We start from the raw sequence: 14,492 nt of genomic DNA on the forward strand, positions 1-14,492 counted from the left end.
GTACTGGAATAGTAGATCGGATTTACATCCTTAGAGATAGACATCCTTTTGCAGAAACACATTGATGTGGCCAAGTGTAAATAGAATGTGCATTACCAGTCAGATAGAAATTCGATTGATCAAGACGCATTAAGTGACTTTAAATATGTCTCTCTAAACCTAAATGTTTCCCCAGTTCTTAACATGTACAATAAACTGGCTCTATGCTTCAACACAAGTAAAATAGCAAATCTGGCAATATGACTGGAAAGAGCCACAGTTCTTTTTTTTCCTATTGTTTTTTTTTTTTTTCCATGTTCTGTTACTTTGTTTGCTCTGTTCCTGCTAATTTGAGAGCTGCGTTATGCATGCATATCACAAGTAATTGTTGTCTGTGTAAGTGGGCATTTGCTGTCTCCTCAGTGTGTATTCTCCAGAATATAGTATACTCCCTCGATAGTGGCAATCCGCTGGTTCCTCTGTCCTACCAACTACACCTACCCCCTCCTGCTTGGGTATAGGACCATCGGTATTCCCCTAGAAATGTGTAGGAGACATCCCCACATCCTAGAACACAGTCACATTTAGAGCTGCCTCTCCATCCATGGTCCCACCCACATTCACTCATAGTCGTGTGAAAAAAAAAGAAAAAAGAAAAAAAAAAAAAAAACAGGTCATGGTGTGAAGCTGTTTTTACAGGGCTGTATGTTACGTAATCTTGAATCCCTGTTACTCCCTGTCTCTAAGTTTCACATCTCATAACAGTTGCTCATCTGCACAATGGAGAGACTAAACAGTGGTAACAGATTCTTATTTAGACAGACAGCCTCCAGTCAAATCCCCATTTATTTACTTTGCACATTGCACAGCCTTTGGATACTCTAAACAAAAAATGCAATAATGCCAAATTGCAATGTAAGCATTACAAATGCATGTACTGCACATGGCCTTCCTCAATACACCAAAATTACTACCCAGAACAACTATCGAAAAACAAGACTTGCATTCCTTCGAATAAATAAAATAGCATGAGGAATGCAGAGCAGCCTTATCTCAGCACTTTACGGAAATATGTAGAAACAAAGCTGCATATAGCATAAATTAAAAACCATAATAGAAGGCAGATTTTTCATATTGATTGCCTTGAAAGCCAAAACCCTTCTTTGTATTCATCATCTGAAGACATGCTTTCCATTATCAGGCAAAGTTTCACTAAAACCTTTTTGAGTGGAATATTTAACCTGTTCGGCTTCAAATACAGCCGCTTGTGCAAAAGCCCAGTGCGTCAGTTTCCATATGCCGAAAGCACCAACTAGCGTCAATTTCTGATGCATGTGGCAGGTAAGCCCAGGGCAGTCTCTTAAGGGAGGCGTCACTGTCAGTCTTTGAATTTTTATTTGGATACATTATGCAGTCATGTAGATATTTTAGATCCCCTAACCCAACCCCATTCCTAAACCTAACCAATTATCAAATATATAACACATGTAGCGGACGGGTAAATTTAGGCACAATAATGTTCATGTTGATTTACATTACACTATTGTATTGATATGTTTGAGCACCCAACCCCACTGCTACACCTAAACTTAAAAACAACTCGCTTCACAACTCACTTTTGGTGCCCCCCTGTGGACATTTCACTCTGAAAATGCCCCAAAACATTTACCGCTATTGGCCACTGGGGGCAGTTTTTGTTTTTCGGTAAGCACAGACCGATTTTAGCTAAAGAAAAGTCAGCCTATTGTTTCTGATTTCATTGTGAGATCTGGCTGGAGTGGAACCAAGACATAAGGATGAGAATCGTAATGCTAAATGTGGCAACTGTTGGAATGGAAGTCCCACCTTCAGTTAAAAGAGACAGTTCCATTTGTTGATAGAGACATTGGCTATTTGTTTACTTGAGAACATGCATTCGCATTAGCTTGACAAGCCAGAACTATATATATATATATATATATATATATATATATATATATTATTATTATTATTATTTTTATTTATTTTTTTGAGCTAAAGAAGCACAATTTATGATACCACAGTTGTCATACTTTATTGTTGATTTGAAATATTTTATTTGATCATAATCTTGACCAACAGTTTTAGAGATTTTGGTTTTTCCTCATTCAACTAGATTGGAGCTGTTCTTGTATGACTAGAAAATAGCAGCTCAGAGGTGTCATTCTGCACAATAACTCCTTTTATGTTACACAGAAGAAAGAAAGTCATATGGCTTTGGGTGAGTAAATGATGACAGAACTTTCATTTTTTTTTTGTTTTTTTTTTTTGCGTGAACTATCCATTTAAAGGAATATTCTGGGTTGAATTCAAGTTATGCTCAATTGACAGCATTTGTGGCATAAGGTTTATTACACAATACATTCCGACTTCTCCCTTTCCTAAAAAAAAAAAAAAAAAAAAAAAAAAAAGCAAACATTTGGGTTACAGTGAGACACTTACAATGGGGCCAATCTGTAAACATTAAAATACTCACTATTTCAAATTATAGCCTCAAGACATAAACAATATGCATGTAAACATGATTTCAGTGTAATAAAATTGCTTTACTAACATTTTCTGTGTAAAACTATGTGCACTTTTATAACTTCGTTGACATGATATTGTAACCCTAAAACCCTACATTGACCATAAAAATGACACTTTAATAAATGATAAACAAGTGTTAACAGAAGAACTGTTGTAATGTAAAGCTTCATATATCTGCTTTTAAATCCTTCAAATATTTGGCCCCATTTACTTCCATTCTAAGTGCCTCACTGTAACTTCAACCTTTGCTTTTTTTAAAGAAAAGGATTTTTTTATTTTTTTTATTTCTGTGGCAATCAACATTATGATGTTGATTGCGCTTAACTTGTATTGAACTCGGAATATTCCATCAAAGCAGCTTAGAATTCCAGGTCTCTAATTCTCATTATTGTCTCTAATTCGGCCATGTGTTCAGCTTTCTACCTGTTTAAATGTTACTTATCGTTCCCATTATTTCTGCTTCATAGGTTGATTAATGATCACTCAATTAAAATGAATTATGTTAATTTTTAAAAGCAATTTACCTTTCCACTTTCTCTGCACGAAGTGATTTACAATTTCATGTCTCTGAGTGCTATTATTTCTAATGAGCAGAATGAAGGAAGCATGTTGATATTTGAGTCTTATTCCTTCGCCGTGTTTATGTTTGATGATTTGCGTCATTTAGTGATGACTTGGGTTCCAGGCAGTCAGCAGGGATTTTAGATAACAGACCTTTTGCCCTGTGAGCCATATCCAACACTAATCACTTCACACGAGGTGCACTGTCAGTGATATGTATCAGTCACCGTCGCTCTAACACATGGGCGGAAGAGTTTTTTGAGAGGAAGCTGTCAATCGTTGACTGAGCAATTTGACCTAATCTCTGTTTCGGTTTGCATTAACACATAAACATTTGTCATGCGACTTTTTACAGTTTGATTGACAATTGAGACTGATTGACTGCGTGAGTGACATTGAGAAACAATTTGAACTGTTTCCGTCACTGTCATGAGATGATATAATGAAGGAGCCACGTAAATGTTAATCAAGCACATGCATGGGGATTTACAGTATATCTGGCAATTAAGGTCAATTGGGAAGGACATTATAGCAGTGTGAATATTTGCTGGTAAACTACTTTCACTCTATGTCTGTGTTTGTGGAAAGACCACAGATGGAGTATTGATGAGTAGGCTAGCACTCTCAGGATAGAAGTTTCACTGGTCTTTATGTGTGTGTATTAGTAATGTGTAATATTGCTGCTTTTTTGGGATGTTAGATCAGAATGGTCAACACTTCACTAAAGTGACAACACTTGTTATTATTATCAAAAACACAAGTGAATAGAACATCAAAGTGTATTAATGTAATGTGTGTACATGTGGCATTTATATATGAATTAGAAGTGTAGTTGTGTGTGGGTGAATCTTTTGAAAATATATCTAGGTTGAATATCATATAAATATATATATATATATATATATATATATATATATATATATATATATATATATATATATATATATATATATATATAATGCTGTTCCGCTTTGGTGTGACACAACCAAAGTAATACGCTTCAAAAGCATCTGTCTGAGGCATGTGTACATAGACGTGTCCTTAGAGTGAGTCTACCTAGGATAGATTGAAGAATTAAATTGCAAAATGGGTTTCTGTGGACTGTAAGCCAAAGATAGGCTTGTGTTTAATCATATGAATTAAAATACTGCCTTCTAAAGCCACTGTATTTTACTGTCTAATCAATGATTTACTCATCTGAATTATTATATTTATTACATATTATTTTATAATTATTTAGATTTAATTATTTTTAGCTATTTAATTATTAGATATTAAATTATTAATTATTATGGGGGCCTTGCTCAGGATGAAATACAACAATATGAGATACAACAATTATATGCTATAATTATATATATATATATACAGGTTTGGGGAGTAATGGAATACATGTAATGGGATTACATATTTAAAATACAAAATATTAGTAACTGCATTCCACTACAGTTACAATTTAAATAATTAGTAATTAGAAGTAATTACAGTTACATTCATAAAGTATTTTTATTACTGAAGAGATTACTTTGCATTTTATTGTCATATGTTTAATTTAATATTTAGTCCTTTCAGATGGAAAACATTTATACATATAAACGATGCGATCCAAAGTGCATTTGAACAGTGGTGAAACACTTTCTTATGATGTGTTACATTCATACGAGCAGACAGAGAAGTAAGTTTGAAGTAAGTTTGGAGCAAAAGAAATAGAAATAAACCTTGTGTAAATTGTCAGCTTTACTAAATTTTAGCTAAGCTAAAATGCTGTTTCTAGCCATTTTACATGCACATGTTACCAGGCACGATCATATGTTTTTATCAAGAAAATTCACGTTGGATCATAATTTCCTTTTTTCTAGTAAGACCTTTGATATTAGGGCACTTTTTGTATTGTTTTACTGTAAAAATATCTAAAAATCCTTAAAACAAAATCAATTAGATTTATCCTGTTTTAGAAACAACACTGCATAAGATATTTCGGTTTTTCAGAGAATATATTTTTAACATGTGTATTTTGTCTTACTGTACTGGCAGAGTTTTTATAGTCAAAACAAGTGAAAAAATCTACCAGTGCTGAAGAAGTAATCCAAAGTATTTAGAATACGTTACTGACCTTGAGTAATCTAACGGAATACGTTACAAATTACATTTTACAGCATGTATTCTGTAATCTGTAGTGGAATACATTTCAAAAGTAACCCTCCCAACCCTGTATATAATATATATTATATATTATATATATATATATATATATATATATACTGTATATAATTATGTGTGTGTGTGTGTGTAATAATATATTATTGTAAATATTTAGGGGCCAAGCACCAAAGAAATTTGTCACACTGATTGGGGTAGGCATGAATAGTCCCCAGACCAAATTAAGGGTCTTTAGGACAAGCTCTATAGAACCACCACCAGTTCAAAAATGCACTTTTCTTTTGCTAATATCTTTTTAACCATTTGTCCTTGATTTTTTTTTTTTGTGCTATTCTTGTGTCTAATTACTCTCCTCATGAAGATTGTAATGTACCCTTTACATTAAAACTCCGCCCATTACAGTGGCCGCCATCTTGGATTGTGATGTTAACCTTTCATGAACTGAGGCTACATGCAAAGTTTGGTAACAGCACCACCTATGGGTCAAGAAATGTAAAAAATGGCAATTTTTGCCCTTAACTTTTGAACCGTATGTCCTAAAATCATGAGGGTGGGTCATGAGGATTTCAGCGATACTATTTTTATGACATCGGCCACACCGTCTCTCTGCCATGTTGAATTTTTAATATAAAGTGATGTATCTTTTGAATGCTTTGTCGGATTTAAAAGAAAATTGGTATGCATTTTTGACATCATGTCCTGAGGATATCTGAGCATTTTGGATACAGAGCCACCTATAGTTCAAAAGCTAACTACCAACACTTTTATGTGCTGACTCTAACATTGGCATGCATTTGTACCGTGGTTCATCTGATTCTGAAGTCTAGTGACGCATCTGAAGTAACTGGTTTAGCACCATCAAATGAGCAATGTGCTTATTATAATTATAAAATTATTATAAATTATATATATATATATATATATTTTTTTTTTAATAAATTATAGACAGGCGAAGGCACAACCTCCGCTAATGCACCTGTATGGCTCTGTAGGTGGATACGGCTCAATGGACAGAGCAGCACGAGCGCAAAGCAGGTGCGTATTTACTCACAGACTGTCTCGAGCTCTTAAATGTGCACCTCTGATCGTTGCAGCACTGCGAGAACCAGTGAAACGTGTTTATATTTTGTATTTATTGTTTTTACATGTGTTTAGAGTAGACCTACTGTTTGTGATTACAAAAATTCCATAATTTGTTTTATAGAAATCATGTTACATCTAACCACGGTAGTGAAGAAGATCCATTAAGGGAATGAAGTAGGGGGGCGTTCATCAAAAAAAGGTTGAGAACCACTGCTCTAGGCCAAACTCTTTAGCACCACCACCACCACCGGAACTTTTCTTTTGCTTTTAACTTTTGAACTGTTTGGTCTAGAAACAAAATTCTTCAAAATACTTCTGATAACTCTTCTCATGGTGATTTTAGTGTATCACTTACATAAGAACTTCACCTATTATAGTGGCTGCCATGTTGGATTGTAGGGTTTATACTTTTTGTCGCTACTACTCCTATAAAAATGTCTCAGATGATCTTCAGTCCAAGCCGCACAGAAATGACTAATCAGAATTTTTATTTTCATCTTTGTTGAACGCAAATATGAAGTTGATTGGAGTGACGGCTGCGCTTGGCTGTGCTGACTCTTAGCTTGATAGGTCCCTTTCATGGCTGTTAGTTCTGTGGCTGTTTGGTACATTGGATAGTGCACAGAAATGTTCAGGTTTCGATCCTGCTCTGGGGCAACTTGCAAAGTCGTATTTGTTTGCTTTGCATGTCATATTCTGTCTATGTGTTCTTTGTGTCCTGCTTAGTGTGGTGCAATGCTTGTCATTTCAATGCTTGGCCCGAAAGTTGCTGCTTGCAGCTATATTAAATATTTATTATTATTATGCATCATTATGTATAAATTATTGCATAAAGAAAATTAAGCCTAACTTAATGACAGCTGAGCTCTTTTGTATTGTAACATTATTTTCAAGACGAATAAGCAAATTTCCTCTCCAAATTTAGACATTTTACTTTACTTTTTACTTCATTTCTCATTATTGTCAAATAGTGATTCTCATTAGATTCCCTTTTTTGTAATCCAGTCAGTTACATAAAAAATACTTTAAGACTACATTTTAACATTTTAAAAAAGCATGAATAAAAACAGTACAACAAATACTTTCAAAAAGTATAATTACTTGACAATTTAAATAATATATTTATATTTTTTCCACATTAAACTAATGAGAGTTATATTTTTTCAGAATTGGAGGGGAAATGTGCAATGTGCTTAATTGAAAATAATGTCACAATGCAAAACATCTTATTGGTCCTTCATTTTCCTTATTTCTTTCTTTTGATTTGTGGCTGAAATATAATTTGGACATGTTCTTGACAGATTTCGTGAGATTCACTTGTGTATTAGTTGTGAATTTCTTTGAGGCTGCCTGATATATTCCTACGGTGAGATTTCCGATAACTCATTAAGGCAGATGGAGGCAGGTCAGTCCTCTGTCATCTCCTTAGCAACAATAGCCATGCTGATATGTGGTCATATTGATGCAGTAAAGGTCAAGAGATGGGTGACAATATGGCAAGGACTGATCCCTCTGTTATGCCTTAAGGGTTAGTACATGCTTATTTTGGGACAAAGAATCACAGGTATGATATTTCATCCCAGCTTGTTTTTGTCAGCAGGTCCCAGAAGTGACCTCATCCAGATGGTACAGACGCAAGATGTCTTGAATCATCTGATTATGAGAACTGATGTCAGGCCTGCCTCTCTTATCCTCAGTTAATAAAGACAGATATTTGTCTTTTGGTTTATTAAAGTTTGAGACCACTGGGGGCTTCTTTGAGGAGCAAAAAAAGAAAATTCCATTGAACAAAATAAGCAAAACAAACTGAGGTCCAGTGCACACTAATACGTTTTGGTTTGAAAATGCATTGATTTTGCTATGTTTACACCTCTCATCCACACTGGAATTATGTTTTCCTCCACAGAAACCGTAGGGTATTTAAAACACTCTCTAGTATTCTTTGGAATTAGTGTGGACATGGCCTACTGTGTTTTTCCTTTTCCTAATGTCACTGTTTTCCAAAGTATGCGGATATAGACAGTGTTGGGTAAGTTACTCTAGAAAAGTAATTAATTACTAGCTACTAAATTTATTTTCTAAAGTGTAATAAGATTACTGTACTAATTACTCTGTCTGAAAAGTAATTGCATTACTTGTTACTAATTACTTTCTAAAACCCTTATCAACCTCAACCAGATGAAAAATATAAGGATAGACATGAAACTGTTCTTTTAATTCTTTCAAATAAATCATATAAAATCAAATAAATTATTCATTAACTGGCCAAAGAATTTAAGGGGGCAACGTTAAATTAGAAAACATGTATTTTAACATTAGACGTTAAATTTCGATTTTAAATTCAGTATTGTTTTTATATAGAATTGTTCTATAGTCTATACAGTATTTAACACAATTACATCAGAAGTAACAGTAATTATATTACTGAAAAATTAAGAGTAATCCCTTACTTTACTTTTTCCAATTAAAAAGTAATTTAATTACAGTAATTAATTACTTAGTAATGCATTACACCCAACACTGGTTGTCAAGAGTATTTTTGAAAGACAAAATTTTCGGCGGAAGAAAACAGCTTTCCAGTGTGGAGGAGAGGTGTAAACGTCGAAATCAAAATCAAAGTGTTTTTAACCGAAACGTATTAGTGTGGACATGGCCTGAGATTCCTTGAGATTTGTGACAAATTTGTATAAATCTGATTCTGATCATCTGCATCGCATGAAGTAAATAACAAGGAGTAGACCTTCAGGCCATTTGGATGTAAGCAAAGCATTATAGGAATTTTTTTGTTTGCCCTGTTGCATTTTTATGATTATTAAAACTTCTTCATATCACTTGTATAATAGAATAAACAGGCAGATCACAGACAATGTAGAAAATGATTAGAAACATAGCTAACAAAATATTGAGGCATTAACTGACCAATGTACCGTACCTCTTAGAAATATTAATTTGTTTAAAGTGGGTAATTAGGTCTTAAGAACATGAGCAAGGTTGGGAAGTATAAGGAATTTAACAGTTCTGGTTTAGATTCAATTCCATTGATTTAGTCATTTTAAGAAAGAAACAATGGACAATATTTGGAAAACAATTCTTATTGCATTTATTGCCCTTAGGAGTCTGTTGACAATTAATGAGATAAACTTTTGGATTTTAACAGATATGTAGAACGGCCTTAAATACCACAAAAATTTACGTTTACACATACTTTTTAATTTACGTTTACATAAACTCACAGTTACATTTATTCACTCTGTTAATGCTTTTTTCAAAAGCGATTTGCAGTGTATTTCAGCTATACATATAGGCTTACAGGCTGTGTTTCCTAGAATTGAACCCATGACCTTTAGTAGCACCCTGCTCCAGTGACGTGCACAGACCTTAGTAGTGGCAGGGGTGCAAGGACATGGACAGAGTGTGAAGAGAAATAGTTGTTGAGCAGGGTGGTGGGGGGGTGCGGTAATAGTTGTTGCGAGGGGCGGGGGGTGTGGGGGGGTGGGGTGGGATGTTGTGCTGTAGTAAAGACACCTCTGCTTAAATCTCCGTGCTCTTAAAGGCACCTCCGCTTAAAAGGGCATTTGTGAAGGGCACATTTAGAGGGTCAAAAGGGTCAGGGGCTTGTGCCCCTGTAGCCCCTTTTCTGTGCACGTCAGTGCCCTGCTCTACCAGTTTAGCTATAGAAACTCTATGCATAGCCGACAAAAAATAAGTCGTAATAATAATCATGATAATGGGCAAGTTTTAGGTGACTCTAAAAATATTCTATCCATATTCTGATATTCTGTCCACACCAACAGAAGAATGCAGATGTTCTAGATTAATTAACATAACCAAACGCTATGAAAACTTTTTTTTTTTAATGTATTTGTTTTTCTTGATTTTCTGATGCTTTTTTTAAAGTAAAAGTTCATTCAAAAATTCATCATTTACTCACCCTCATGCCATGTGGTTGATTTTCTTCTGCTGAACACAAACGAAGATTTTTAGAAAAATATCTCAGCTCTCTTGGTCCATACAATGCTAGTGAATGGTGCCAAGAACTTTGACGCTCCAAAAAGCACATAAAGGCAGCATAAAAATAATCCATATGACTCCAGTAGTTAAATCCATATGTGGCAGCGGGGGTGTGGTCAAGCATCTCTCCGGAGAGAGAGAAAGCGGTAAGGGCGCTTACACCTGAGCTAAATTATGTCTAACACCTGTCTCTAATTTCAGTGAGCACGGGGAGAGCGGCATAAAGAGGGCCACGCAGCACTCAGATGAAAGAGAGAGCCTGGGCACTAGAGACCTCATTGTGAAGCCAAGAGCTTATTATTGCGAAGCTGAGAGTTTATTTTTCTGAAATAGTTGTTTATGTTTAGACTGAATTATTGAACACGGTGAAAGCCCTGAAAGAGTACATTTGCTGCAGTGGGGAGAATAAAAGGCTTACCTGAACCACAAAATCTGCTTCTCGCCTCCTCCTTTAACCGAGAAGTGTTACACTGGTGCCGAAACCCGGGAAAGGTTTGAAGATGGACGGAAGATGCCCGTAGAGTCCTCCCAGTTGGCGGAGATCCTCCAAGCCCTCGCCAGCCTACATCAGAACCACTAACAGATGCTGCTTGAGCTCTGACAAGATCAAGACCGCCGGTTTGTCGAGCTCATGCACGCTCAAGCCGAGGACCGGCAGGCGATCCGGAGCCTCCTCAGCCAGGGGGCATCCTCAGCCATGACCCCGGACACTCCCACGCCGTTACCCCCGTCAGCATTACAGAAAATGGGGGCGGCGGACGACCCCGAGGCCTTCCTGGATTTGTTTGAGCGGACCGCCGAGGTCTGGGGCTGGCCGCTCGGCCAATGGGCAGCCCGATTGATCCCACTATTGTCATGCTTGATGTATTGCGAGAGGCCTGGGAGGAAGGACCTTCAAACAGTAAAAATGAAATTCAGTACGTTCTTGATCTTAGAGCAAAACTCCACACCTTGGGGCAACTAACACAGGAGAATTTGCTCCAAGCTCAAGAACGACAGCGCCGACTGTATGACAGGGGAACTCAGCTAAGGGAATTTGCATTGGGAGATAAAGTGCTTGTATTGCTTCCCACATCGAGCTCTAAATTACTCGCCAAGTGGCAAGGACCCTTTGAGGTCACACGACGAGTGGGAGATCTCGATTATGAGGTTAAACGAACAGATAGAGGGGACGCACGTCAAATATACCACCTCAATCTCCTGAAATTGTGGAGGGAGGCGGTCCCCATGACGTTGGCTACGGTAGTTCCCAAGAAGGTGGAGCTCGGACCGGAGGTGAGTTCAAAACATAATCAGTTCACCCCGGTCATTTGCGGAGACCACCTCTCACCGAGCCAACTCGCGGAGGTTGCTAGGTTACAACAGGAGTTCGCAGATGTGTTCTCCCCTCTACCGGGACATACAAACCTCATCCATCACCACATCGAGACCGAGCCAGGGGTCGTGGTACGTAGCCGCCCCTATCGATTACCCGAACACATGAAGAAAATCGTTCGGGAAGAATTGGATGCGATGCTTGATATGGGGGTAATAGAAGAATCCCACAGTGATTGGTCCAGCCCTGTTGTTCTAGTGCCTAAGAGCGACGGGTCTGTGCGATTCTGTGTGGATTATAGAAAAGTCAACGCGGTGTCTAAATTTGATGCATATCCAATGCCTCGCGTTGATGAGTTGCTCGATTGGTTGGGCACTGCTCGTTTTTATTCGATGTTGGATTTGACGAAGGGTTATTGGTGGATCCCCTTGACACCAATTTCCCGTGAGAAAACCGCCTTCTCCACACCGACTGGATTACACCAATTTGTGACTCCTCCGTTCGGTTTGTTTGGAGCCCCGGCTACGTTTCAGCGTCTCATGGACCGAATCCTCAGACTGCATTCAGCTTACGCCGCTGCCTATTTAGATGACATCATCATTTATAGCAATGATTGGCAGCGGCACATGCAACATCTGAGGGCGGTTCTGAGATCGCTGCGCCGAGCGGGACTCACAGCGAATCCAAAGAAGTGCGTGATTGGACGGGTGGAGGTACGGTATCTGGGGTTCCACTTGGGCCACAGGCAGGTGCGTCCCCAAATTGACAAGACAGCGGCGATTGCGACCTGCCCGAGACCCAAGACCAAAAAGGGGGTGAGACAGTTTCTGGGGCTGGCTGGCTATTATAGAAGGTTTGTACCTAATTATTCGGACGTCACCAGCCCGCTGACTGATCTCACTAAAAAGGGAGCTCCAGATCCGGTCCAGTGGACGGAGCAGTGTCAACGGGCGTTCACGCAAGTTAAAGCTGCACTTTGCGGGGGGCCGCTTTTACATTCACCTGACTTCTCTCCCTTTTGTTTTACAGACAGATGCTTCAGACAGGGGGCTGGGGGCCGTACTCTCGCAGGTGGTGGAGGGGGAGGAGCGCCCGGTGCTGTACATTAGCCGTAAGCTCTCGTTAAGGGAAACTAAGTACAGCACCGTGGAAAAGGAGTGTCTCGCCATCAAGTGGGCGGTCCTCACACTCCGATACTACCTGCTGGGGCGGGCCTTCACCCTCTGCTCGGATCACGCCCCACTCCAGTGGCTCCACCGCATGAAGGATACTAATGCCCGGATCACCCGTTGGTATCTGGCTCTTCAGCCGATTAAGTTCAAGGTGGTCCACAGACCGGGGGCGCAGATGGCTGTCGCCGACTTCCTTTCCAGGAATGGGGGGGAGTGGTAGGCAGGCCGGATGCCGCCCCGGCCTGAGTCGGGCGGTGAGGATATGTGGCAGCGGGGGCGTGGTCAAGCATCTCTCCGGAGAGAGAGAAAGCAGTAAGGGCACTTACACCTGAACTAAATTATGTCTAACACCTGTCTCTAATTTCAGTGAGCACGGGGAGAGAGGCATAAAGAGGGCCACGCAGCACTCAGATGAAAGAGAGAGCCTGGGCACTAGAGACCTCATTGTGAAGCCAAGAGCTTATTATTGCGAAGCTGAGAGTTTATTTTTCTGAAATAGTTGTTTATGTTTAGACTGAATTATTGAACACGGTGAAAGCCCTGAAAGAGTGCATTTGCTGCAGTGGGGAGAATAAAAGGCTTACCTGAACCACAAAATCTGCTTCTCGCCTCCTCCTTTAACCGAGAAGTGTTACACCATATCTTCAGAAGCGATATGATAGCTGTGGGTGAGAAATAGATAAATATTTAAGTTCTTTTTTACTATTGTTGCCGATTCACATTCTTTGTGCATATTGCCACCTACTTGGCAGGGAGGAGAATTTATAGTCTTATGGATTACTTTTATGCTGCCTTTATGCACTTTGTTACCTTCAAAGTTTTGGCCACCATTCACTTGCATTGTATGGACCTAAAGAGCTGAGATATTCTTCTTAAAATCTTTGTTTGTGTTCAGCAGAATAAAGAAAGTTCTACACATTTGGGATGTCTTGAGGGTGGGTAAATGATGAGAGAATTTTCATTTTGGGGTGAACTATCCCTTTATAAGAAACAAGAGTGCTTGTGACTGAGATTTTATGATGATGTGGTGCTTGGTTCATCTCTGTTATGTTATGAGGAGAGGAGATTCTGACCTTACGATGCAGGCTCTTGTTTTGATTGATAGCTTTATTAAGAGTGTCACTGCTACTTTTGCTAATGGAACATCACATTCTGAGAGCCATTACTGTGAGATCAGTCCCACTAGCCATCTCTCTCCTTCACTTTATCTATCTGACATACATCCATCTTTTCCAGCCTCTGCCTATTATGTTCCTCTTTTATTGTGTTTTCTGAGCATCACATCCTCCGTCACCTAAGCTCATGTAGCCAGACCTTTGACTAAATGGCAAAAGGTCTGGTCCACACCGAAGCTTTTTCTTGCCAAGAAATGGCCTCTTAGACAGGAAGAGAGAGTGGGGGTGTTTATTTTAAAATAGAACTGTGTGATTAACAAAACAGCTCGATTTGGTGTTTTGACGTATTTCCTACTGAAACAGGAAATGGGAGCGGAACATGTTGAAAGACTCGTCCCTTTTTTTAAAATAGCCAATTGCTTAAGTTTACAGCCACACACACACATTCCCCTTTCCACCATGCTGCTCATGTCAGAGTCACTTACCAGGGAAACTTAAGAAGCGATCTCAATATCGGTCAGCTTTTCCAAAGACTTGAGATCTGAAAAA

The sequence above is a fragment of the Myxocyprinus asiaticus genome, chromosome 41, assembly GCF_019703515.2.
Source record: "Myxocyprinus asiaticus isolate MX2 ecotype Aquarium Trade chromosome 41, UBuf_Myxa_2, whole genome shotgun sequence".
NCBI lineage: Eukaryota > Metazoa > Chordata > Actinopteri > Cypriniformes > Catostomidae > Myxocyprinus > Myxocyprinus asiaticus.